The sequence below is a fragment of the Callithrix jacchus genome, chromosome X (assembly GCF_049354715.1).
Source record: "Callithrix jacchus isolate 240 chromosome X, calJac240_pri, whole genome shotgun sequence".
Lineage (NCBI taxonomy): Eukaryota > Metazoa > Chordata > Mammalia > Primates > Cebidae > Callithrix > Callithrix jacchus.
This window is the reverse complement of record NC_133524.1, coordinates 112,764,050-112,782,550: the sequence shown is the minus strand read 5'-3', so window position 1 is coordinate 112,782,550 and position 18,501 is coordinate 112,764,050. Positions and strand designations below refer to the sequence as shown.

The 18,501-nt window shown below is 39.2% G+C and overlaps 1 pseudogene; it reads right to left on the bottom strand.

Annotated features, from left to right (window-relative positions):
• The window catches only part of LOC100410201 (sodium- and chloride-dependent neutral and basic amino acid transporter B(0+)-like), a 28,766-nt pseudogene extending 10,976 nt beyond the window's left edge, over positions 1-17,790 (bottom strand).
• Positions 17,791-18,501: the final 711 nt, after the last annotated feature.

Here is an 18,501-nt window from a genome sequence, read left to right as displayed (position 1 = left end):
ACATGGATAATCTAAGAATTATTATATTATTAAAGCAACCAAATTCTATAAAACTATGATGTTTAATACTGGGTGTCAACTTGACTGATTTGAAGGATGTGAAGTATTGATCCTGGGTATGTCTGAGGGTGTTGCCAAAGGATATTAACATTTGAGTCAGTGGGCTTGGGAAGGCAGACCCACCCTTCATCTGATGGGCACAATCTAATCAGCTGCCAGTGAATGTAAAGCGGACAGAAAAATGTGAAAAGGTGAGACTGGCCTAGCCTCCCAGCCTACATCTTTCCCTTGTGTTGGATGTTTCCTGCCCTCAAACATCGGACTCCAAGTTTTTAGTTTTGAAACTTGGACTGGCTCTCCTTGCTCCCCAAACTTGCAGACGGTCTACTGTGGGACCTTGTGATCATGTAAGTTAATTCTTAAGAAACTCCCCTGTATATACGTATACACAGACACAGACACACACACACACACACACACGTGTGTGTGTATATATATATTTTATACAATATATACTTTTTTATACTTTATACACATACACACACACGCGCACACACACACACACACGTGTGTGTGTATATATATATTTTATACAATATATACTTTTTTATACTGTATACACATACACACACACGCGCGCACACACACACACACACACACTATTAGTTCTGTCCCTCTGGAGAACCCTAATGCAAAGACAAAATGAAAAAAAAATGTAATACTCTAAATTATAACTGTTTTAAGTAAATTTCTACAAACTATATTAGAGTTTCATAAGTGAGATACATTGAATTAATGAAAGTTGATAATACATTGTATGATATACCTGACTTTACAACTTGAGAAAATTCCTTTCCAGATATATGAGCCATTTGGCCCAATATAGAAAAAGTAGCAAATCCAACAAACACACTAGTGAGAAAGTTTGTAAAAAAAAAAAAAAAAAAAAAAAAAATACCATGGCATCAGAGAAGCGGTTTAGAATACAGATGGTGAGGAATAAAAAAATTCTAAAAGAAACAATTCTCAATGCCAACAAAGCCAAAAAAGAAGGAGTTCCATTGTGCTGTTTTGGAGAGTAGAGGGGTGAGAAGATTAAATTGTATGTTTCACAAGGAGCTTTAGGTTTCACTCTGATTTTTTAAAGGTATTAGAGACACTGAAACAGTCCAATATAAAAACATCATATAAATTTTTCAGAATGATTTCAAGGAAGTAAAAAGCCCAGATATCTTGGCTTTTAAAATCTACTAACGGAATATCAAACATGCTTTCCAACTATGCTCAAAATCATGAGTTTTAAAGAAAACGGTGAATCTGCTTCTTAGGGAAAATGTTGCAACTATAATAAGATAGTTTAATATAACAGAAATAATTGAAACAATTGTACATTAGTTCATATTTATTAAAAAGTTTACTATTTCCAAGTGCATTAACATATTTTATCTTGTTCAATAACCTAACATAGAGAAGGTGATGAATCCCAACTTTCATTTTATTTTTTATTCACCATCCAAAATAGTCTTCAAATGGGGAAGAGATTAACCAACAGGGATAAAAAGACTGAGGGTCAAGATAAACGAAGAAACAAATTAAGATGGCCTATGGACACATCAAAGTATATTAAGCTACAAGACTATAATTATAAAATTCTGTAGATCTAAAATGATTTTGGTTATGGAATGCTTAATCCATGTCATATTTATGTTTTAACTTAACAGTTCACTAGAGAAAATATGACAAATTTTGAGGATATTTAATTTTGAAGAAAATTAAAATGTATACTAGACCACTAACCTTTCAACAGTAATCTCTATAGCTACTATGAGTTTATCCCATAAATCACATAGTCCTAGTCATCAACTAAAACTTGCAGGTATTTTTGAATGAAATATTATTTTTCAGATTAATAAGTCCAAAAATTTGTTGGTCAAGTAGAATTCATTTACATGAATAAAAAATGACTTTTAAAATTCTAATTCTGGCCTGGCACAGTAGCTCGGCCTGTAATCCCAGCACTTTGAGAGACCAAGGAGGGTGGATAACCTGAGGTCAGGAGTTCGGGACCAGCTTGGCCAACATGATGAAACCCTGTCTCTACTAAAAATACAAAAATTATCCAGGCATGGTGGTGAGCCTGTAATTCCAGCTACGTGGGAGGCTGAGGTGGGAGAATAGCTTGAATCTGGGAGGCAGAGGCTGCAGTGAACTGAGATCGTGCCACTGCACTCCACCCTAGGCAACAGAGAGAGACCTTGTCTCAAAAAAAAAATTCTATTTCTAAAAATTATCTCACTATCAATAAGAGCATTAATGTTAAATATTAGCTAAATCAGACATCCTAGTGGATCAAAACTAATAAGTTTAGCTGTATTTTTAATGCAAATTACTACATTATGATACTCATAAGGAACCAAAGATTTTTCGCATTTGCTTTTAAGATTTACCTACTCAAATAACTTGAAAATCAAATTAAGACTTACCTCAGCTTCTGTAAGTTTTGTAAAGTTTGACGGTGCTCCAATATAGCATGAAATGCTTATTGAAGCACCCTCCTCCAGATTTGCTAACAGGATGAGTAGAACCACATAAGGAAAAAGAGTTTTAAAATATATCACCTACCAAGAAAAGTAACCAAAAATTAGAAAGTTATTATTAAAATCATGATATGTAATTGTATGCAAGTAAAATTATCAGGGAGTTGAGATAATTTAAATAAAGTACTGGGATTTCATAGGGTCTGATGATATACCAAAGTTAATATAATTTCTTAGTTGTGTTCTCACCACTCTCAAATGATCCATTTAAAAAGCACTTTGATGTGTTAATCAGCATTTCCCAGGTTTAGGTTGTAAATAAATAATACATCAGCAGTGATAACATGGGATTTAAATTGAATACTTTCCTTAATATATCCTTATACGTGTCTGAGAAGACTGAATGTCTTTTCTCAGTAAATTATTACATTGAGGTGAGGAGGCAAATGATTATAAACTCTGCAATGGTTAATATATATTCAGCCTTCAAGATGAAGGAAAATATTTTCTAGAAGATATCCAAATCCCAGAAAAGCATATTGAAGTCAACACTGGACAATTGTTACTGTTATCTTTACAGCTACCAATAACAGAGTTTGATAGCACACATACAAGTGCACTGCTTCTGTACTAGATAATACCTCGTTTTTGATGAGCTGATTGCCTTTGAGATCAGCTTTGCCTTAATATGGATGTTTTCTTTGATCCATGGATGTCCTATGTTTTATGATACACCCAAGGAGACAATGTTAAAAAGTCATTCAGAGACCAATAAAAATTAACTGCCTGGGTAAATGGCCTTTGATGAACTCTTTCAATATTAACATCAAAAGGAAACCAAGGGTTTAAAAAAATGTGCAACTAAAACATTTTAGGAAGTTTAACTGGATTTATGATATCACAGTATTTTTGTTATGTAACAGCATGTCTCATTACAACTTAACATTAACGAATGTTCTGGATAATGTACTGAGAATACAAAGACAAGATCCCCAGTTATTCCTGTCTTCCACCTTTAAGGACATTTCCATTGACATGTTTTTTCTAGGTATTGTACAATTGTTCACAGAAAAAATTTTATGTTGTTCTTAATTTACCATTATTCTCCCTGAAAGTTTATAAAAGTGAACAAGTAAGTGGAAAAATATAACAGTATGTTTTTCAAAAGAAGCCCTTTCCCTGAGAGAAAAAGTTCTGTGTCCATTTTGGCAATGTTTAAGACAATGAATACATAATATATGTATATATATATAATACACACACACACACAGTTCTCTCTCCCTCTCTCTCTTTCTCTCTCTCCAACTAGGGGATTCCTGATACTATTACTCTATAGAACAAGGATCTAAACTTTTCAAACCAAACATTGCAATATATAATTCCATTCAAAATACTTCTTTATATAGTAGGATAGAAAATTTTATAATATTCTCTCAAGCCTCAGAATGCTGTATCAGCTAAAAAAGTCCTATTTTTGAGTAATTGCACAACTCTAGTAGTAGTTATTATTTTGTTTGTGTTGTATTTAGCAAAATGGAAATCCTATATATTTACTTACAGCTTAAGATGACTACTGAGAAAGCTTTTCATACATTTGAATGCTTCCATTATAGAAAGAAAATTGCTTTGATAATGCTTGACACTGAACTACAATGAAATTGGAAAGCTGGTATATCACTATTTCATGTGTTTTTCAAATTACCTTGAGAGGAGACTTGATTCCTTTAAATAGCGCTGCTCCAACTATGAGTCAAACCAGAAGACAACACAGTGCTAAATACCACACAATTACTGCAGCCTCATCCATTCGATTTGACTGTTGGAGGAGCACCACTTTACTGAAAGTCATAAGCCATTTTCTGATCACAGAATCACTTGTGTTAAAGAAAATACATTGAATTTTGTCACATAATTTATCCAGGGGGAAGCTTCATGAATATTGTATCTTATTAATATATCAATTTCTGATGAGCCTTTTTTGATAGATAATATCAACATGAAGGGGCAAGAACATTTCATTAAAAGGCCTAAGCTCTGAACTTTGGAAAGTCTAGATTCCTCTGAACTTCAGAGTAATCAAAACTTCAGTCAATCCAAAGTTTCAAAACCCTAGTACTCTCTACTTTAGTTAGTGGGTGTGCAGTTAGATGTCAATTCCTTGATTTTATACAGCTTTTTCCCAATTTCTGTTTATCCACTGATTCCTTCATTTTTACATTTTTGTAGCTGACTGTAACCTCCTATCTAGGAATTACTCTAGATCTTTGCTACGTCAGTCCCAGAATGATCAAACTTACTGAACATGTGCATATTCCCTATTTTCTCCAGTCTAATCCTTCTATAAATTGAGATCTTATTTACATACTGTAAAATTCATCTTAAAGTATACAGTTTAATGGTTTTTAGCATGTTCACAACCATGACCACTTTCAAATCTCAAAATATTTTTACCACCCCAAAAGGAACCCTATTCCCAGTGTTACTACCCAATCTTCCTTTTTGTCAGCCCTGATAACCACAAATCCACTTTCTGTCTCTGTTAAATTTGCCCTTTCTGGTAATGTCATAAAAAAGTAATCATACAACATTTGGCTTTTTATCATTGGCTTCTTTCACATAGTGTAATGTTTTAAAGGTTCATCTATGTTTTAGCACAAATCAGGACTTCATTCCTCTTTATGGCTGAATAATAGTTAATTATGTAGATATATTTTGCTTATACATTTATCGGATGATGACATTTGGCTTGATTCTACCTTTTGACCTTTATGAATATTGCTGCTAGGGACATTTGTGTATGCCTTTTTGTGTAGACTTTCTTTTTTAATTTTCTTGGATATATAACTAGGAAAGAAATTGCTGAGTCACAAGGTAACTCTGTTTAAAATTTGAGGACCTGCCAGGCTCTATTTCAAAGTATCTACACCTTTTTACATTTACAGAAGCGGAGTATGGGTTTCTTGTGTAAATGTAAAAACGTTTAGATACTTTGAAAAACAGTCTGGCAGCTCCTCAAACTTTAAACAGAGTTACCATGTAACCCAGCAATTTCTCTCCTAGGTATATACCCAAGATAATTGAAAATGTAAGTGTATCATTAGAGTGAACAGACAACCTACAAAATAGGAGAAAATTTTTACAAACTATCCATCTAACAAAAGGCTAATATCCAGAATCTATCAGGAACTTAAACTAATTTACAAGGAAAGAACAAACAACCCCATCAAAAAGTAGGTGAAGGATATGAACAGACACTTCTCAAAAGAAGACATTTATGTGGCCAACAAACATATGAAAAAAAAGCTCATCATCACTGGTCATTAGAGAAATGCAAATCAAAACCACAGTCAGATACCATCTCATACCAGTTAGAATGGCAATCATTAAAAAGTCAGGAGACAACAAGATGTGGATAAACAGGAATGTTTTTACACTGTTGGTAGGAGTGTAAATTAGTTCAACCATTGTGGAAGACAGTGTGGCAATTCCTCAGGTATCTAGAACCAGAAATACCATTTGATCCAGCAATCTCATTACTGGATATATACCCAAAGGATTATAAATCATTCTATTATAAATAAACATGCACATGTATGTTTATTGCAGCACTGCTCACAATAGCAAAGAATTGGAACCAAGCTGAATGCCCATTAATGATAGACTGGATAAAGAAAACGGGGCACATATAAACCATGGAATACCATGTAGCCATAAAAAAGGATGAGTTCATGTCCTTTGCAGGGACATAGATGAAGCTGGAAACCATCATTATCAGCAAACTAACATAGGAACAGAAAACCAAACACGACATGTTCTTACTCATAAGTGGGAGTCAAACAATGAGAACACAGGGAGACAGGGAAGGGAAGATTATATGCCAGGGTGTGTCAAGGGGTGGTGGGCTAGGGGAAGGATAGCATTAGGAGAAATACATAATGGAGATGATGGGCTGATGGGTGCAGCAAACCACCATGGCACATGTATCCCTATGTAACAAACCTGCACATCTGCCTATATATCTCAGAACTTAAAGTGTAATAATAATTTTTTTGTTAAAAAAGGATGTGGTTTTAATTTCTCCACATTCTTGCCAACATTTGTTATTGTCAGGTTTTTTGACAGACAATCCTACTGTGTGTGAAGTGGTATCCCACTGTGCATTTAATTTGCATACATCTGATGACTAATGAGCATTCTTTCATGTGTATATTGGCCATTTGTGTATCTGCTTTAGAGAAATGTATTTTTTTAACTTTTATTTTAAATTTAAGGGTACAAGTAGAGGTTGTTATATAGGTAAACTTGTGTTATTGGAGTACAAATTATTTAATTATCCAGATATTAAGCCAAGTGTCCATTAGTTATTTTTTTCTGATCCTCTCCTTCCTCCCTTCTAATGTGCATCGTTCCCCTCTATGTGTCCATGTGTTCTCATCATTTAGCTCCCACTTATGAGTAAGAACATACAGTATTTGGTTTTCTGTTTCTCTGTAAGTTTGCTAAGGCTAATGGCCTCCAGCTCCACCCACATCCCTGCAAAGGACATGATTTTGTTCATTTCTATGGCTGCATAGTATTCCATGGTGTATGTGTACTACATTTTCTTTATCCAGTCTATCATTGATGGGCATTTAGGTTGATTTCATGTCTTTACTATTATGAATAGTGCTGCAGTAAACATACACTTCCATATGTCTTTATAAAGAAGACATAAATGTGGCCAACAATCATATGAGGAAAAGCTATATGGCATTTATAATTTTAGGTTTTACATTTAAAGTTTTTAATTAATCTTGAGAAATTGGACCCCTTCCTTATACCATATACAAAAATTAACTCAAGAAATGTCTTTTAAAATTCTATGCTGAATCCTTTGTCTTTTCATTATTGAATTCCAAAAGTTTTTTATATGCTCTGAATACTAGACTCTTATATATCATAAGTAAACATCTTTACCCATTCAGTAGGTTGTCTTTTTACTTTTGATAATGCCCTTTGAAACACAATATATTTTAATTTTGATGAAATAAAATTTATTTATTTTTTTCCTGGTTACTTATGCTTTTGGCATTATATTTTGAAAAGCATTGCCAAATCCAGGATCATGAAGATTTGTGCCTGTCTTTTAAACAGTTTTGTAGTTTAACTCTTACATGTGAATATTTGCTCCTGTTTGAATTAAATTTTATATATTGTGTAGTAGATTTAGAACTCATTTTCTGTATGTGAGTATACAGTTGTCCAGAAACCATTTGTTGAAAAGACAATACTTTTTTGTGAGTCAAATAAATTTCTGTTTATTATCAATTAACCAGTCCATGGTATTCCACTATAGTAGCATAAAATGGACTATAACATTACCTTAGGCACTGAATGTTAGAAACTGGGTCACTTCATTATGTTAAAACTGTATTAGTTTGGAAATATTATTGTAAACTCCAAAAGAAATGTTGTTAATTGAGAAGGCAGGTATGTGTCAGCAAATGCCTATGCTTTTTATTTTATTATTTTTCTAATTTAGAAAGAGTCCTATCTAAATTCACTGTGCAAGTATCCCTCATTATAAAAAAAAAATTGCACTAGACAAGGATGCCCTCTCTCACCACTCCTGTTCAACATAGTATTGGAAGTTCTAGCCAGAGCAAGCAGGCAAGAAAAACAAATAAAGGGTATTCAATTAGGAAAGGAGGAAGTGAAACTGTCTCTATTTGCAGATGACATGATTCTATATCTAGAAGACCCCAATGTCTCAGCCCAAAATCTTCTCAAACTGATAAGCAACTTCAGCAAAGTCTCAGGATACAAAATCAATGTGCAAAAATCACAAGCATCCCTATATACTTATAACAGACAAACAGAGAGCCAGTCAAGAGCGAACACCTAGTCACAATTTCTACAAAGAGAATAAAATACCTAGGAATACAACTAACAAAGGATGTAAAGGACCTCTTCAAGGAGAACTACAAATCATTGCTCAATGAAATAAGAGAGGACACAAACAGATGGAGAAACATTCCATGCTCATGGGTAGGGTCAGAATCAATATCGTGAAAATGGCCATACTGCCCAAAGTAATCTATAGATTCAGTGCTATCCCCATCAAGCTACCAATGACCTTCTTCACAGAACTGGAAAAAATCACTTTAAACTTCATATGCAATCACAAGGGACCCTGCATAGCTAAGCAAAAAGAACAAAGCTGGAGGCATCACACTGCCAGACTTCAAACTATACTAGAAGGCTACAGTAATCAAAACAGCATGGCACTGGTACCAAAACAGAGACATAGACCACTGGAACAGAATAGAGACCCCAAAAGAAACACCACACATTTACAACCATCTGATCTTTGACAAACCAAGCAAAAACAAGCAATAGGGAAAGGATTCCATGTTTAATAAACAGTGTTGGGAAAACTGGCTAGCAATGTGCAGAATACAGAAACTGGACCCCTATCTGTCACCTTACCCTAAAATTAACTCCAGATGGATCAAAGATTTAAACATAAAACCTAACACCATAAAAACACTAGAATAAAATGTAGGCAAAACCATCCAGGACATAGGCATAGGCAAGGACTTCATGACTAAAACACCAAAATCAATGGCAATAAAAGCCAGGATAGACAAATGGGATCTAATTAAACTCCAGAGCTTCTGTACAGCAAAAGAAACCATCATTAGAGTGAATCGGCAACCAACAGAATGGGAAAAAATTTTTGCAATCCACCCATCTGAAAAAGGGCTAATATCCAGAATCTACAAAGAACTAAAACAGATATACAAGAGAAAAACAAACAACCCCATTCAAAAGTGGGCAAAGAATATGAACAGACACTTTTCAAAAGAGAACATATATGAGGCCAACAAACATATGAAAAAATGCTCACCATCACTGGTCATTAGACAAATGCAAATCAAAACCACACTGAGATATCATCTCACGCCAGTTAGAATGGTGATCATTAAAAAATCGGGGGCCAGGCATGGTGGCTCACACCTGTAATCCCAGCACTTTGGGAGGCCGAGGCAGGTGGACCACAAGGTCAAGAGATCGAGACCATCCTGGTCAACAGGGTGAAACCCCGTCTCTACTAAAAATACAAAAAAGTAGCTGGGTATGTTGGCACATGCCTGTAATCCCAGCTACTCAGGAGGCTGAGGCAGGAGAATTGCCTGAACCCAGGAGGCGGAGGTTGCAGTGAGCTGAGATCGCACCATTGCACTCCAGCCTGGGTAACAAGAGCGAAACTCTGTCTCAATAAACAAAAAAGAAAAAGAAAAAGAAAAAAAAAAGGCCGGGCGCGGTGGCTCCCACCTGTAATCCCAGCACTTTGGGAGGCTGAGGCGGCTGGATTCCGAGGTAAAGAGATCAAGATCATCCCGGTCAAATGGTGAAACTCCATCTCTACTAAAAATACAAAAAATTAGCTGGGCATGGTGACGCGAGCCTGTAATCCCAGCTACTCGGGAGGCTGAGGCAGGAGAATTGCCTAAACCCAGGAGGTGGAGGTTGCGGTGAGCTGCGATTGTGTCATTGCACTCCAGCCTGGGTAACAAGAGCGAAACTCTGTCTCAAAAAAAAAAAAAAAAAATCGGGAGATAACAGATGCTGGAGAGAATGTGGAGAAATAGGAACACTCTCACACAGTTGGTGGGAATGTAAATTAGTTCAACCATTGTGGAAAACAGTGTGATGATTTCTCAAGGATCTGGAAATAGAAATTCCATTTGACCCAGCAATCCCACTATTGGGTATATATCCAAAGAACTATAAATTGTTCTACTATAAAGACACATGCACATGTATGTTCATTGCAGCCCTGTGTACAATAGCAAAGAGTTAGAACCAACCCAAATGCCCATCAATGATAGACTGGACAAAGAAAATGTGCTACATATACACCATGGAATACTATGCAGCCATTAGAAATGAGTTTGTGTCCTTTGCAGGGACTTGGATGAATCTGGAAACCATCATTCTCAGCAAACTGACCCAAGAACAGAAAGCCAAGCACCATATGTTCTCACTCATAGGTGGGTGTTGAACGAGAGAACATGGACTCAGGGAGAAGAGCATCACACAGAGGGGACAGTTGTCGGGGGTAGGGAAGAGATGATGGGGGATAGGGAGGGATAGGAGGGTGGGGAGGGATAACATGGGGAGAAATGCCAGATATAGTATTATAGTATGCACCTAAAGTAAAATAAATCAATTTTAAAAATATATTTTAAAGATTGGGAAAAATACGTTAAGAATCTACTATGTGAAAATTACTGTAAAAGCATGTAAGGGGTACAGAGATATGTAAAACATAGGCTTCTCCTTTAAGAATAATACAAAATTATTTTCTCATTAGCATATGCACACAAAAAATATAATTAAAATAAGAAAGTGATTAAAATTATATTCATATATTTATTTAGCACTTAGTTACTGATCAGCTGCTTTTTTGCATTGTGTAAGTATCCAATGATGACACTAACACTGAGTTTATGCCTTCGTAGTCTTTACAGATTTGGGGATAATTAAGTAGATAAGTATAAAATAATAGGACAAATGTGTAACAACTGGCACAGAAAAAGATGTAATTTTCTCTTGCCATAGTTCAAGGCTGAATTTATTCTTCATATTGTAAGGTTTATTGCCAAGGTAAAATGAGGAAACTGAGATAAGTATAAGAAAATGAGAAGCTAATTTATTCAGCTCCTGGGGAGGTTCTGTGGTCCAGGAAGGGGCCAAAGAAGTCACCCCGCTGTTTAGGGTGTGGGGTTTTATGGGGAGGGAAGGCAATTGATTGGCTATTGCGGAAACAAAGGGAAGGCAGTTTCATTGGCTCTTGAGAGGCAGGAAGTGCCTGGAGCTAGCTGTCATTGGTAGGTGGGTGGGACTTTGGGTAAGTGGGCCTTGATGGGCTATAGGGGCAACAAGGTGAAGGCAATTTCATTGGCTGTTGAGAGGCAGGAAGTGCCTAAAGCTAGCTGTCACTGGTAGGTGGGCAGAACTTTGGGTAAGTGGGCCTTGATTGGCTATAGGGGAACCAGTGAAGGCAATTTCATTGGCTGTTGAGAGGCAGGAAGTGCCTGGAACTAGCTGTCATTGGTAGGTGGGCGGGACTTTGGGTAAGTGGGCCTTGATTGGCTATAGGGGAAACAAGGTGAAGGCAATTTCATTGGCTGTTGAGAGGCAGGAAGTGCCTAAAGCTAGCTGTCACTGGTAGGTGGGCAGAACTTCGGGTAAGTGGGCCTTGATTGGCTATAGGGGAACCAGTGAAGGCAATTTCATTGGCTGTTGAGAGGCAGGAAGTGCCTGGAACTAGCTGTCATTGGTAGGTGGGCGGGACTTTGGGTAAGTGGGCCTTGATTGGCTATAGGGGCAACAAGGTGAAGGCAATTTCATTGGCTGTTGAGAGGCAGGAAGTGCCTAAAGCTAGCTGTCACTGGTAGGTGGGCAGAACTTTGGGTAAGTGGGCCTTGATTGGCTATAGGGGAACCAGTGAAGGCAATTTCATTGGCTGTTGAGAGGCAGGAAGTGCCTGGAACTAGCTGTCATTGGTAGGTGGGCGGGACTTTGGGTAAGTGGGCCTTGATTGGCTATAGGGGAAACAAGGTGAAGGCAATTTCATTGGCTGTTGAGAGGCAGGAAGTGCCTAAAGCTAGCTGTCACTGGTAGGTGGGCAGAACTTCGGGTAAGTGGGCCTTGATTGGCTATAGGGGAACCAGTGAAGGCAATTTCATTGGCTGTTGAGAGGCAGGAAGTGCCTGGAACTAGCTGTCATTGGTAGGTGGGCGGGACTTTGGGTAAGTGGGCCTTGATTGGCTATAGGGGCAACAAGGTGAAGGCAATTTCATTGGCTGTTGAGAGGCAGGAAGTGCCTAAAGCTAGCTGTCACTGGTAGGTGGGCAGAACTTCGGGTAAGTGGGCCTTGATTGGCTATAGGGGAACCAGTGAAGGCAATTTCATTGGCTGTTGAGAGGCAGGTAGTGCCTGGAACTAGCTGTCATTGGTAGGTGGGCGGGACTTTGGGTAAGTGGGCCTTGATTGGCTATAGGGGAAACAGTGAAGGCAATTTCATTGGCTATTGAGAGGCAGGAGTGCCTGCAGCTAACTGTCATCGGTAGGCGGGCGGGACCTTGGGTAAGTGGGCTTTCTGGGGGTGTACAGGGCAGACTGCTACCAGGCAAGGTTTTGGTTGGGGCTTCTTTTAAAAAATTCTTTTGTAGGTTTTTCAACAGTGGGCTGGGGGATGCATAGTTTAATGTTGAGTGTGGCCTTAGGTATGATATGCAGAGGCGAGTGCGGGGAAGCCATGCTGCAAGGCCAGATAAGGAGCTTGAGTGATGACATAGTTGTCAGGCACGGAGAGGGATGGATGTGTCCATTTGACTCCCGGCGAGGCAACCAGCCTTACACATATTAGATGCTGTTTAGAATAAATAAGTTGGTTAGAATAAGTAATGTGTTGATAGGAAGAGAAAACAATTGAGGAAGGTAATTAGCATAAGCATAGCCCCTCCTCTAAAAGTTATAGCATTGAAGAGTTACTATCTCAACAACTTGAGTGTAAGCATTTTGAGTTTAAAATTTCAGTAAATTTATAATTTTAAAATGCTTTTCAAATTCTACCTCACCCAGTACCGGAAATACCAGAAACTGCTATTTGGACATAGAAAGGGCTCAATAGAGTTCTATCAGTTTATTAATTTATACTCTCACTTATATAACCATTTTTTTGCCTTTCCAAATTCTTTATTTTTTTTCTTCCAACATTTATTTAAGTTTCAGGGGGTTACATGTGCAAGTTTGTTACATGGGTAAATTGTGTGTCATTGGAATTTGGTATACAGATTATTTCATCACTCAGATAATGAACACAGTACCCAATAGGTAGTTTTTCAATCCTCACCCTCTGTTAGGGACAAGCTGCTTCAGAAATCCCCCTCCACCCAAGCTGACCCCTTCCCCTCACTCTGATTGCTCTGTAGCTGCATTTCTGAACTCCCACCTAGGCACCACATCAAGGCTGTCAGACGTGCTACAATTAAGCAAGGCCTGATTACAGCCATCCGGGCAGCTTGGGGGAGGACAGGAAAAACAAATGTTTGTTATCCATACTTGTAAATTTCTGTTTGACACATACCTGTAAAATCCCAGCTTAAAAAAAAAAACTGCTACCATATAAGTCACAGGATGATGTATTGTAAGTCTGTCACACATTAACAAACTATCTCTGTGCCTATTAGAAACTGATAGATTGTCTCAGTCCTGAACCTCCCTTATGCACCTCTCACCCCGTAAAAACCCCTCATTTCATAAGTTCGGGGATGCCTCTTCTGACTATTTTAGGGCAGCCCGGCAGGTTAATAAAACATGCTTGCCTGACTTTGGGACTTTTCTCCTTTCTCTCTGCTACCCTTACACCCTCCTCCCAAACTCCACCCTCAAGTAGGCCCCGGTGTCTACTGTTTCCTTCTTTGTGTCCATGTGTACCACTGTTTGGCTCCCTCTTTTATGTGAGAACATGTGGTATTTGGTTTTCTACTCCTTTGTTTATACATGAAGGATAACAAACTCCAGCTCCATCCATGTTGGAAAAACTGGGTGTAAGTTGATTTGCCTTATAATAGAAGCTTTAGCATCATATATATTCTATAGGTGTGTAGGGTCATTTTTTGGCTGTATCTAGACTGCTAATGTGCTCTGCAATTACTTATTGGTTTATTTTCAGAATATTCCTGGGGTACTAATGGTTTTTGGCAGAAGATTAATAGCTAGATATAGAATCAAACACAATATAAGACATTAGAGGGAAAATGAAAATGATTAATCATAAGAAATAATACCTCTGGGCTGCATGCTAAGGCTCATGCCTGTAATCTCAGCCCTTTGGGAGGCCAAGAGAGCCAGATCACTTGAGGTCAGGAGTTTGAGACCAGCCTGGCCAACATGGTGAAACCCTGTCTCTACTAAAAATACAAATATCAGCCAGGCATGGTGGTGCATGCCTGTAGTCCCAGCATCTTAAGAGGCAGAGGTGGGAGGGTGCCTCCAGGGAGGCAGAAGTTTTAGTGATCCAAGATCATGTCACTGCAGTCGGTTATTGGTGACCTAGTGAGACCTTGTCTCAACAAAAAAAAAAAAGAACCAACCTATTTCAACTTAACTTTGTAGAATTTCAGGTGGTAAGGAAGAAAAAGCTCTAGCTATGGTGCCAGATAGACTTGGGTTTCACCTGTGGCTTTACAATTTTCTAGTCATTGTATAACAGGAAAAATTTTCTTACTACCCTCACAGGGCATGTGACGGGTATGGCTCACTTCTTTGGTGCCCCACTGCTGAAACCCTAAGGGGAGCATACAGATGAGCAGGTCATGGGGATCATTTTTGAGATCCAACCCCATAGCAGTGTCTAGGGTTTGGTGTTTACAGCATCTGAAGCCTCAGTGAGTATGTATTATAGTGTGCTCTTGCAATTTTGCCATCCGCAGGCAGCTTGTGTTAATTAGCTTAATTAGACCCTCTGCCTTACTGTAAGTACTGAGGACTTTCAGTATTCTGTGTTCTTGCCCTAATGTGCTAGAAAAACCATATTATATGTGGGCCCTGAGAATGAGTGCAAAGTTTTGAGTGGAGGAAGTACCTCTTGGATGCGGAGCAAGAAGGGGGATGGAGTGGGAAGGTGGTTTTCCTCTGGAGTCAACCTCCAACTGCCCCCAACTGAATTCAACATTGTCCCACCATTGCTGGCCTGCTGGCATCTGCTGATGTTTGTCAGTGTGCTCTTCTGTTCCCCTGATCCTCTCAATGTCCAGCCACTTGTGTATGTGCCAGCTAGGGTCTCAGAATTATATGCACACAGGTTGGAGGGGAATGTGGTGGGCCAAAGTGGTCTTTGAAAATGCAACATTTGAGCATGAAAACAGAAGTGCTATCTTCACTTAGGTCTTTAGACAGTCTCCGGGGTGGAGTCCTCACCAAGGACCCTGCCCTTCTCTACCAGTACTTCCCTGCCACTCTCCCATATCATTTTCACCTTGTGAAGAGGTACATCTAACTGCCCTTAGAATATGGATGAGAACCGCTATCAGCTACTTACTGCTGCCAGTGCACATTGTTTTTGGGAGAACAGCAGTCATATTCTTTCCAGAGGTCTATGTAAGTGTTACTGGCAAAGGGGAACCATTGTCTCAGGCTCCAGTTGCCTGACTGGAGTTAGATGGCTTCTAGGTGAGAAAGAAAAAAAAAGAAGTTTCATAAGGTTAAATATGTATGGGTTAAATATGCATATTATACAAGAAAAGAATTTAGTACCAGTGATTACAGACAAGAAGTAAAATACACTAACAACCACCTTATACCTTGAGCTGTTTCACCCTGGTGAAAGAAATTAGACCTTGTATAGGAGTGGCTAAACTTAAGAAGTGAGAGAACTTTTCTTGCCATATCTTTAGCAGTTGGCAGATGTAACCTGGGAATTCTGGGTTTTGTGGGCATTCCTGGTGGCCATTAAGGCCTCTATCTCTTTCCTGTCTTTCCTCTCTCTCTTCTTGGCCTCCTTATTTCTATTATAAGAAAAAATGAGGTGGCTACTTTCAGGAGGCTCTCTGAAGTATTATCTGGTCCTAGGGTGTTTTAGCTTTCTCCTGGTGTCAGGAGATGCCTGAGTAATAAATTTATCCTTTGGCATTAGCTGTCTCTCCATTGAGTCAGGAGACAGAGAGGTGTGTTTACCAAGGCCTCTCTTAGCCTTTCCAGAAAGGCAGTGGGATTTTTATTAAATCCTTGGTCAATCATGGACAACTCAGTATAATTGAGAGGCTCATCCTAGTTCTACATAAGCCCTCCATTATGCACACCTGAAAGTGTCTCCTCTTCCAGTTTCTCATTTCATCACTGGGATTCAATTTGGGGTCATTTGCTGGTACTTCCTCTCTTCCAGTTGGATAATGTTCACTCCTTTTCCTGACGCTATATGGGATACAAAGCTCATCCCCAAATCACTCTGCTGCTTGCAGAGTGGCCTGCTACTCAGTGTCTGTCAGGGTCTGATTCAAATATTTTGGTAAAATTCTGGAAAGCCTCTATATATCTATCAGGGTCATCTGAAAATTTTCCAAAATCCCCTTTAAGTCTTATAGGGAGAAGGGGACCTGGACTTTACTTGGCCCAAATTCACGGGGCACCTGTTGCAAGGGCAAGAGTGAGACTGGGGCTGGTTTAGAATGAGGATTTCTTGGAGGGGAAAAATGAGAGGCTGAAGCTGGATAGGGAGGTCAGGATGGACTCAGAGGAGCAGGGTTGGAAGGAGCTGGTGCCTCTGCTGGGGGTGAATCTGGGACTCTTATCTTTAATTCCCTGGGCTTGCCCCTTGCAGCCTTCTCTGAGATGGCAAACAGGAGGGCTGGATCAAACCTACACTGTCAGCAAAGGTGTGGATTGCCTTGGAAGATATAGAAAGACAGGTAGGAAGGGCTTCCTGGTAAAAACTCCATCTGGCCTTTGCAATAGGAGGAGTGCACACTGGGGTAAAGCCACAGAAGATTGCACCATTTGCAGCTGTGTGGCAGTGAACATGTCGTAAGCTGATCTAAGAAATAGTCTTGCAACATTTTTGGCACGAAACATGGGGACTTGTTGAGGAAATGTTAAGTTTATGAATACTGACGTTGAGAAATGTTAAGTTTATGAATATTGAGAAATGCTGAGTGTATGATAAAATATATTGTTTTCTAGGAAGAACGATGGCTAGGAAAACCTAGCCATGCCACCCCGCCCCCCATAGAAAACTACTTGGGGCATGCCAAAGTGGCAGGACAATGAATAAACATCATACACCATACACCAGTCAAAACAATTTTTAAGATATCAAACCCTGCCCCCGTGGCTCCCTCGTGGAGAATACTTTTTGGTTTGTCTGGGATCAGTGGTAAGCAGGCACCAGCTGCCTACTTGGCATAGTTTGTGTTATGAGAACATACCGAACATCTGTTTGTTAATAATGATCACCTGTTCAGAGAGAATAAATGCATGGGTCAGCGTCTACTCGGGACCCTTCAGCCCGGAATACTGTCAGCTCCGAAGGCTGTTTGTTGCCCGCCCCCACCCAGCTCCCCGCCATAGACCCAGTTTGCTGTTTTCTCTGGGTGTCTGCCTTCAGCGCTGCCTGGGTAGGGGTCTCTACAGCAGAGCTGGCTCTCCGTAGGGGCTCAAGAAGCGGTGAGTGAAATGAGGACTCAAAACCTTTCACTGTCATTTCTAAGCCTTCTCATCCTGGGACTTCTGAGCATCCCCATTGCTCCTGGGGATTGGGAATGTCAGCCTTGGTCTTCATGGTCTTTTCTTTCCTTTTTCTGGATGGACCAGCGAACTGCAGCACTTTTCTCCCCTTGCCACTCCCCCACCCCTGCCAGGGCTGGAACACATGGCCCAAGGGCCCTCCACTGCCATTCCTGCCAGGCACCTTCCCCTTCCCTAGCCAAAGGGCTTACCTCCATCAGACAGTAATTAAGCTTTCTCCAGGTGGAAGAACCAGATGCACAAGAGTAAGAGGTTCTTTCCTTGGCGTTTTAAAACTGTTTATTTTTCCCTCTCCTTTTCCACTCCATCAGCAGTTAAGTTTTAAGCTAGGGTTTTTTTGTTTGTTTTCTTTTTAGAAGACATTTTACTAGGTCAGGCCCCCCAGCTATCACTGTTTATATCTCTGTCAAGTTTTGGTTGTGAAAAAGGATCTTTTGGGGACTGGTTTTTCTTCTGCCTGTTGGTATGTGTGTTGTTTGTAGTGTCTGTAAAAAGAGATCTAATTAATTTGGCCTAAAGAAAGACAAGCACTTGGATCAAATATTTCTTTAAGGGAAGCTAAAAGCTGTGCTATCTTTTAGTTCAGGTCTCTTTAATCTTTGAGAAGTAAAAACAGCCTTGAAGATTATTGGTAAACAGCAGGTGTCATTAAAATGTAAATAGTTAA